We start from the raw sequence: 8,090 nt of genomic DNA on the forward strand, positions 1-8,090 counted from the left end.
GGAGGAGTTATTTCATACTTTCGGAGTTCCAGAGGGAATTGTATCTGACAACGGATCGCAATTTCGATCCGAGAAGTTTCAAGGCCTGCTCAGAAGGCATCGAATAACGCACACGCTAACAGCTGTCCACGCTCCCCAAGCCAATGCTTCGGAGCGAGTCAACCGTTCGGTCATCGCTGCCATTCGGTCGTATATTCGTAGTGACCAGAAAGACTGGGATGAGAGTCTTAGCAAAATATACTGTGCGTTGAGGTCGGCGGTTCACTCAGGGTAAGGATCCACGCCCTACTATATGGTTTTCGGCCAGCAGATGGTGTCTTCAGGCGCAACGTATTCTTTGCTGAGCAAATTGGGGATGTTAGAGGACAAGGCAGCGACCTTCACACGTGAGGATTCATTGGATATCGTCAGAAAGAGAGCGTGTGAAGTGATGCGGAAGCAATGGGAGCGAAATCGACGGCATTATGACCTGAGGGCACAGGAAGTATCGTACCAGGTGGGGCAGGAAGTGCTACGGCGAAATTTTAAACAAAGCAATTTTCAAGCCGGCTACAACGCTAAGCTAGGGCCAATGTTTCTTAAGGCGCGAGTTAGACGGAAAGTGGGGAACTCGATTTATGAGCTGGAAGATCTGCAAGGAAAGCTCATCGGAAGGTACCACGGGAAGGATATCCGGCAAGTGTAGCTACAAGCCAGTCAGCCTTGTGGATTCCTCAAGGCAGGCAATATCCCCAAGTCTGCCTTTGGCAGGGGGGATTTTGTAAGAGGCTTGTAGCTGAGGGCGTAAAATAAATTGACCGCCAACGGCGTTGTATGGGCAGCCAAAGTCTCGCTGCTACAGGGGGTTTTGGAGTCAGGTGCTCTTAAACGGTGCTCTGAAAGGTTGGCTCCCTCTGGGGGTGAGTTAACGCTGATGGCAGGTGAAGAGAAAGAGGAGAAAGCGATGACATTCGAACGTCATCCAGCGGATCCGACCGGTCTCATAGTGGATGGGAGCGTGTCCATCTTCCTTTTGGAATTTGGATGTCGAGCGACCAACATCGCCCCGAACAGGCTCAGCAAAAATCATTAGCGAAAAAGTTCCAAAGTCAAGAAAAGAATATTGTCAAAGCGCGAGTGGTATCCAGCAGCAGCAAAGCAAAAGTCGCGGGACTACGATAACTGAAGCTAGGTCGGCCACTGGGGCCAAGATTGACGGGTAAGAGGAACAAAAAGTGGGTTACCACAGATCTTTCGGGGCCGAATACGTTAGACGGTTCTTTCTCCCTGCACTAGATTTGGCGCCTAGCAATTTGGGCTGGCGAAGCAGCGGCGCTCCAAGCAGCTGATCCGTCGCAGCACAGAGCGAGGGAGCAGAGACGCAGATAAAATTCAGAGAGGCTCGACCTTCGCGGGCAGCCGGATCGACGTCGGTGAGGCGGCGGCCACAAAGCGGGACGGTCGATAATCCGCGATAGCGGAAAGTTCAGCACCGGCGAAATACGAACGGAGAAAAAGGAGGAAAATAGCGCAAATCCTACCTAAGCGTGCCGTATGGCAAATACAGTTAACAAGGCCCAATTAAGATCCGCAGCACATAGGGAAGGAAAGAGTTAGTGTGTTGTTGGAGTTCAATACTCAGAGCTGCAAGGGTAATGCCCCAAAAAAAATAAAGAGGGCGAGCGGAGCCAAAGGTGATGCGCGCATAGGCAGAGAGTGGAAGCGGGGGAGAGAGAGAACACGCGAGCAGCAAAGGCAGAGCCCAATAGGAGAGCGAGCGAGCTATAAAAACGCTCGCCAGCAACGGAGCCGAAGGGGGCTGGCGATAAGCCGAGAGAAGTAACATAAGTTAACATAAGAGTAAGCAGAATAGTACCGAGCAGCAGAACAGCTATTTAAGTTTACATACATAAACATAAAAAAGAAATGCAGAAATGAAGAACAGCAGTGAGGGAGCATAGAGTAGGAAAAGAAGGGCAAGAGGAAGAGTGAATATGAAACTAAAACAAATCCATAAATAGATAACCTTCCATGCACAGATCAAAACAAAAAAAAATAACAAGAACCAATATGTTTATAACCGAAATGCAATAATAATACACCCGAACCCAAAATATCATATTAACCACAGTTTTGCAGCAACCATCAGAAAGCGCTTTCGACGGTGGATCCGCAGTAAAAGTGAGTTTATTTACTAGGTATTTGATTACAATCATTTGGGCATGGAAGAAATTGTCTATGGGTGTTCCGACCAAATTGCCTCACCGTTTCGTAGCCCGTAAGAATCAACATTTATATTCTATCTTTAAATTTTAATCTTTACCATTGCACATTTATTCAAATACTAGTTTATAAGTTTACCTGATCCTAGTTCAAGGGAACCAGGCCCAGGTAGCCTATGGGAGGGAACATATACCCCGTATTTTTATGTATAATTTAGTTCCAATAAATATCATTATAATGTTTAACTAAACAATTCTTATGATCTCCCCTTCCAAGCCCCTGTAGCGCGTGTCGGCACACCCAGGGGTCATGGCCGACAGATAGATGTATGGAATGGCATGACCAAGGTAGGGTGGGCAAGGGGTCATCGAAACAGCTGAGGATCGTCCGTCTGTCTTTTAGGTAATCGTCCGTGTTATGTGGTCATTTGTAGTGAACTCTGTCCGGTGAGGTGTATGGCTTGTTTTTTTCTTGCACGTTAAATTTAAAATAAAGAAAGTAAAGGGCCTCGGACTATGACAATAAAACAACTCCACCCCCTTGCTGACGAGCCAGCAGCCGGAAACAATACGTGCCGGTCATAGCCGAGTAATACCATCTCGCCCAAGTACTCGTTACCCATTACAGGCCCTAGCTTGGAGTATGGGAAGAAACAGTTATTGATTCTTGAGTGGGGTCCTGTTACTTGTGTGGATGGGGTGGATGAATTGTACATAAACATAATGTGTATGGGATGTGGGGAATTATGGATATGTCACTCCCCCAACGTTTGTTATTAGCCTGTCCCTAGGCGATTACCCTCGGGTATAGTGACGGGGTGTCAAGTGCGGTGGCTGAGGTTGGTTCCTCTTCTGCTTCTATTATAGGGTTAATACATTTAACCGTGACTCTTTTAGAAGTTTTCTTAAATTTAACAGCTACATAACTTAGTAGTACTAATATAATTATGACAAATGAAATTAGTAGACTTATTTGTAATAGGTTACTATATTTGGTGTATTGCATAATTATTTCATTAGTTTGGACATACGACAGTGGTTTTATTTTAGTTATGTTGTTGTTGACATAAACATTCTGGGCAAAATCTAACATTGTGTTTGATATTGTAAATTCATTTAATTGGATTGAACAGTTGTAGATTTTTATAATGGTATTTCCTTCCGCTATGATTTCTTGGTTTACACAATTCTGGTTTAGCGTTGTTTTTGGAAGATTCCATGTGATTAGTATATTGGGTTCAATAAAGTTTATTTGAAAGTTTTGAAAAGTTTTGGAATATGGACATTTAGTGGGAATTTGCATTAAAATTCCTTTTATACAATTGTCATTGGTTTTCAATCTAGTTTCTTTAACAAATACTTCTTCATTTTTTATGTAGTACTTGTCGTATGTCATATCTGTTAACATGTTATTTAATTCGTCTGGATACGGAACGATTTTATAGATTGGTACTTTTGTAATGTCTTTGGGAATGTTGGAAATTATTAGAATTTCGTTGGTATCGGATTTTAGCCATGTGGAGGTTTTTATATTTAGTATTTTCTCAGAATTTATTTGTTCCAGGTAGTCTTGTTTTAATAATTTTGGATTAAATATACCGAGCCTAGTTAATTGCATACCTAGTTCTATATCTTCGATATATTCTGTGAAATGTTGTAGATTGAATATCAAAATTTCTATTTGTTGATTCCTGTCTTTTTTTTCATTTAGTTTGTTTATAACGTTTATTCCGCTATTAACTGCATCTATTACCAAATTTAGTTCATTCATTTGAATGCTATGGCTGGCTAAATTTTCTATTTTTTGTTCCAAATCGACTTTATCTTCCTGATCTAGTGTTCCAAAGAGATATTTGTAGGCTGTTCCTACTATATTGATTAGGCCTCTTTTATTTCTTTTGGTTATTTTTAGCCCGTTCATTTCTCTTTGCAATTTGTCTACTAGATATTTTATTTGGATTATGACCTGGAATTTAGTGGCTTGCATTAATAAATTTTGGTATAGTTCTTCGGTTTTAGTTACATTAACAGTTAGATAATGGTATTCGTAATTAATAGGTATGTTAATCAATCCAGTTTTGAATATCATATATCCGTTTTGGGATTTTATAGGATTTATTTCTATGTTTTGGCCCTGTGCCATTACGATGAAAATTATGAGGAAAATGAGGATTTTAATTGTGTTGAAGTTCGCCGATTCCATTAACTTCCTCGGTTTCTCTGGAATTATTATATTTGCTTCTATTAGATTTCTTCTTTTTCTTGAATTTTGATTTATAATGAGTTATTTTCCTACCCCTATTCTTTTCCTCATAATGTTTTTCTTCTACCTGTCTAATTTCGCCCGTCCTTTTGAAAGGATTTGTTACCTTAGACTTAACTAGAGGTGATAGTTTATAGCGGGTATCTACTTCATACTCTATGCGGTTTTTATTTAATTGAGTGATTTTATTCACTTTATTTAGTTGGGTGTCATAATCAGGTGAGCCTGCATAAATGAATATATCAGCTGGTGTCCTATTTGTGGTATTATGTTTGGTTTTATGATTATAAGTATAAAGAATTAATTCAAACTTCGTGAATCTATCTTCTGGGTTATCCTCGCTAGATATTATTCTTAATTTTTCATTTACTGTTTTATGAAATCTTTCTACGTCAGATATTCCATTTTTGCTGGAAGTGATCTCTATTTTGACGTTTTCCGCATTCAGCCATGCTTGCAATGCTGTGCACATAAAAGCTGAATCTTTATCGGCTTTGATTTCAATTGGTTTGCCCATCTCGTTAAAAACTTTCATGATGGCTCTTTTTGCTTCTAACCAGTCACGACTTTTTACTTCTACAAGAGTGGCAAACTTCGAGTATACGTCAATACATGATAGGAACTGTTGGTTACCAACCATATAGAAATCTATGACGTATTTCTCTCTGATGTTCAGTATTTCCGGTGTAGTTTCGAATGCCAACTTCGTATTTCTATGCTCTGTTTTGGCAATATTACAAGTAGGACATTCGTTAATGATGTTTTGGATTAGTTTTTTATAATCCGGGTAATAGTATTTTCCCCTAAACCAATTGACGGTTTTCTCTATCCCTGGATGGAGTAAGCCTTTATGATTCTTTAATATGGTTTCTTTAAATTCAGCGTAATTCTGAATATCTAGGAGTTTCGTGCTTCATTTAATAGCTTTGGTTATATTGTTAGAATTAATGATTTCTAAATAGGCTTTTTGGAATGGAGGAAAATCTATTTCGTTATGGAAATATAATGCGCTCTTTTTGGTGCATAGATATTCCTTTATTATATCCTTCGCTAAGGTATTAGTCATTTCCTTATACGTGATCTTGATGATTAGCTTGTGAAAATAACGAATTGTTTCTACCTTATCTTCATTGCCTTTTATTAGCTCAATTTGCCGATTGTAATAGTTAATTGGTCTTTCCGTGATAGCAATGTGATTTAGATTGTCTTCCTGTGCGCTATGTACAGTTGCACCAACGCTATTGGAAGCTTCTCCAAGGAGATTTTCATTAATCTTTACCCTTGACAAGGCATCAGCTACATGATTTTCTTTGCCTGGTAGATATTTCATTTTAAAATCAAACTCATTCAGTTTTATTTTCCACCTTTGTAATTTCATATTTGGCTCCTTGAGGTTGTTCAACCAAATCAAGGGTTTATGATCGCTTTGTATCTCGAATGTTCTACCGAACAGGTATAAACGGAAATACTTGGTTGCCCATACGATCGCTAATAATTCCTTTTCGATGGCTGAATAGTTTATTTCATGTTCATTTAGGGTTCTGCTAGCGTAGCAGATCGGTTTGTGTTCTTGTGACAAAACAGCTCCCAATGCTATGTTACTAGCGTCGGTTGTTACCGTGAACATTTTGTCAAAGTCTGGGAACGCAAGGATAGGGTCTGAGGTGATGAGTACTTTTAGTCTCTCAAATGCCTCGACGTACTTTTCTTCCTTGGGGTCTATGACAGCTCCTTTCTTTGGTTTGAGTGTCATGGGTTTTGCTATGTTTGCAAAATTAGGAATGAACTTCCTGTAGAACCCGCACAGACCTAAGAATGACTTTATTTGTTTAGTCGTTTCTGGTATTGGAAATTTGACAATGGCAGAGATTTTGCCTGGATTTGGTACTATTCCTTCAGTAGTGACTACATGACCTAGGAATTCAGTTTTCTTTTTCATGAATTCACATTTATCCATTTGTAGCTTCAAGTTGGCGTCTCTCAACTTTCCAAATACTCTCCTTAGTGACAACAAGTGTTCTTCCAATGAAGTGGAAAATATAATGATGTCATCTAAGTATACAAAGCAATCTTTGAAGATTAACTCTTCTAGCAGATTGTTCATACATCTTTGGAAGGTAGCTGGGGCAGTGGTTAGCCCAAAGGGCATACGAGTGAACTCGTAATGTCCATGCTTAGTGGAGAACGCAGTTTTAGGGATTGAGCTAGGTTCCATGGGTATTTGATGGAAACCTTTTGCTAAATCGATTGTCGTAGTTTGTCTAGGATTTCATCCATTCGTGGAGTTGGGAATTTGTCCTTAACTGTTATTTCATTTAGACTTCTATAGTCTACTACCATTCGATATTTTTGCTTTCTTGAAGCATCTATATTCTTCGGAATCATAGATATGGGCGAGCAGTAAGGAGAATTCGACTTTCGAATTATTCCCTGCCTGATCATATCTTTGATTTGCTGGTTTACCTCCTGATCATGTATCTGGGCATATTTGTATGGTCGTCTGTAGACCGGGTCTTCATGTTGAGTTTTGATCTCGTGCTTGATTGTACTTGTGAAAGTCAAATTGTCACCTTCTCTGTACTGCACATCCTTAAACTCATATAAGACCTTCTTTAACTCTTCCCTCTCTTCGTCGTTTAAGTGTTCCAATCTTAATTGATTACATTCCCTTAATTCACTGTCTAGAGCGGAAGCGAAGTATTGATCTCCCTCTGGAGATGGGTCAAGGCACTTAGGTGCGATCTTCTCTTCTTTTGTAGAGGGATCAGTGCACTTCTGTGCGGTCTTGCCGGCTTCAATAGCTTCTCCACTCTGAATGATTGGGTACGACCTAGCTCCTAGTGTTACAGTGTCATTTCTGTAATCGATGACGGCTTTACTTGCCATCAAGTATTCTCTTCCTAATAAAATATCATAATTTTCGGAAAAGTTATTTATGTAGAACTTTTGTTCGGACGGACATGTTTTGTTCGCATTCCTCATTATACTCTTAGTTAAACGGACAGGTCCATTGATGGTATGGACCGTAAGGTTATCGTCTTTTATCTCGGAATCTGTATAATTTTCTATCATGATGTTGATCGATGATCCCGAGTCAGCGATACACCTTCATATTCTTTTATTAATGGTAATGTTTATATAGGGTCCTCCTCGGTTTCTTCCGAGGCGGCTTGATGAAAATTTACGTCCATCTTCGTTTGGCCACTCTGGCTCTCACTCCCTCTTTTAGTAGGTTGGTTGGGTCCACTCCCACTAGCTTGGTTTTGAGATATTTGCTGATTTAATGGATTCTGAGCCCTACCTTGATTCAAGGAATTTTTGAACTCATTGTATAATCCAGGATTTTGGGAATTTTGATTTTGATTTGTTCGATTAGTCTGACCGGTTCCAGATGAACTCTGAGTTTGATTGTGATAGTTAGTAGTATTATAATTTGGATAATAGTTTCCAACATTCTTTCGATTTGAATGAGACGATTTCGATTGATCTTTATTTGTACCTGAATCTGTTGTACTAGCTTCGTACAATCCTTCTTCTTGTGCTGCCTTCTTAAGATTAGACAATGTGGTAATATCTTTTCTTGCTAAGGTCATGAACATTCTGTCAGGAAGTTTTCGAGTAATGAA

General features: G+C 39.6%; 1 long non-coding RNA gene across 1 annotated transcript; it reads left to right on the top strand.

Annotated features, from left to right (window-relative positions):
- The first annotated feature begins 774 nt into the window (after nucleotides 1-774).
- Nucleotides 775-2,447, top strand: LOC117187322. The gene is made up of 2 exons (XR_004472035.1): nucleotides 775-1,198; nucleotides 1,276-2,447. It is a non-coding gene; the product is annotated as an uncharacterized LOC117187322 (long non-coding RNA).
- The last annotated feature ends 5,643 nt before the right edge of the window (nucleotides 2,448-8,090 follow it).

The sequence above is a fragment of the Drosophila miranda genome, chromosome 2 (assembly GCF_003369915.1).
Source record: "Drosophila miranda strain MSH22 chromosome 2, D.miranda_PacBio2.1, whole genome shotgun sequence".
Classification (NCBI taxonomy): domain Eukaryota; kingdom Metazoa; phylum Arthropoda; class Insecta; order Diptera; family Drosophilidae; genus Drosophila; species Drosophila miranda.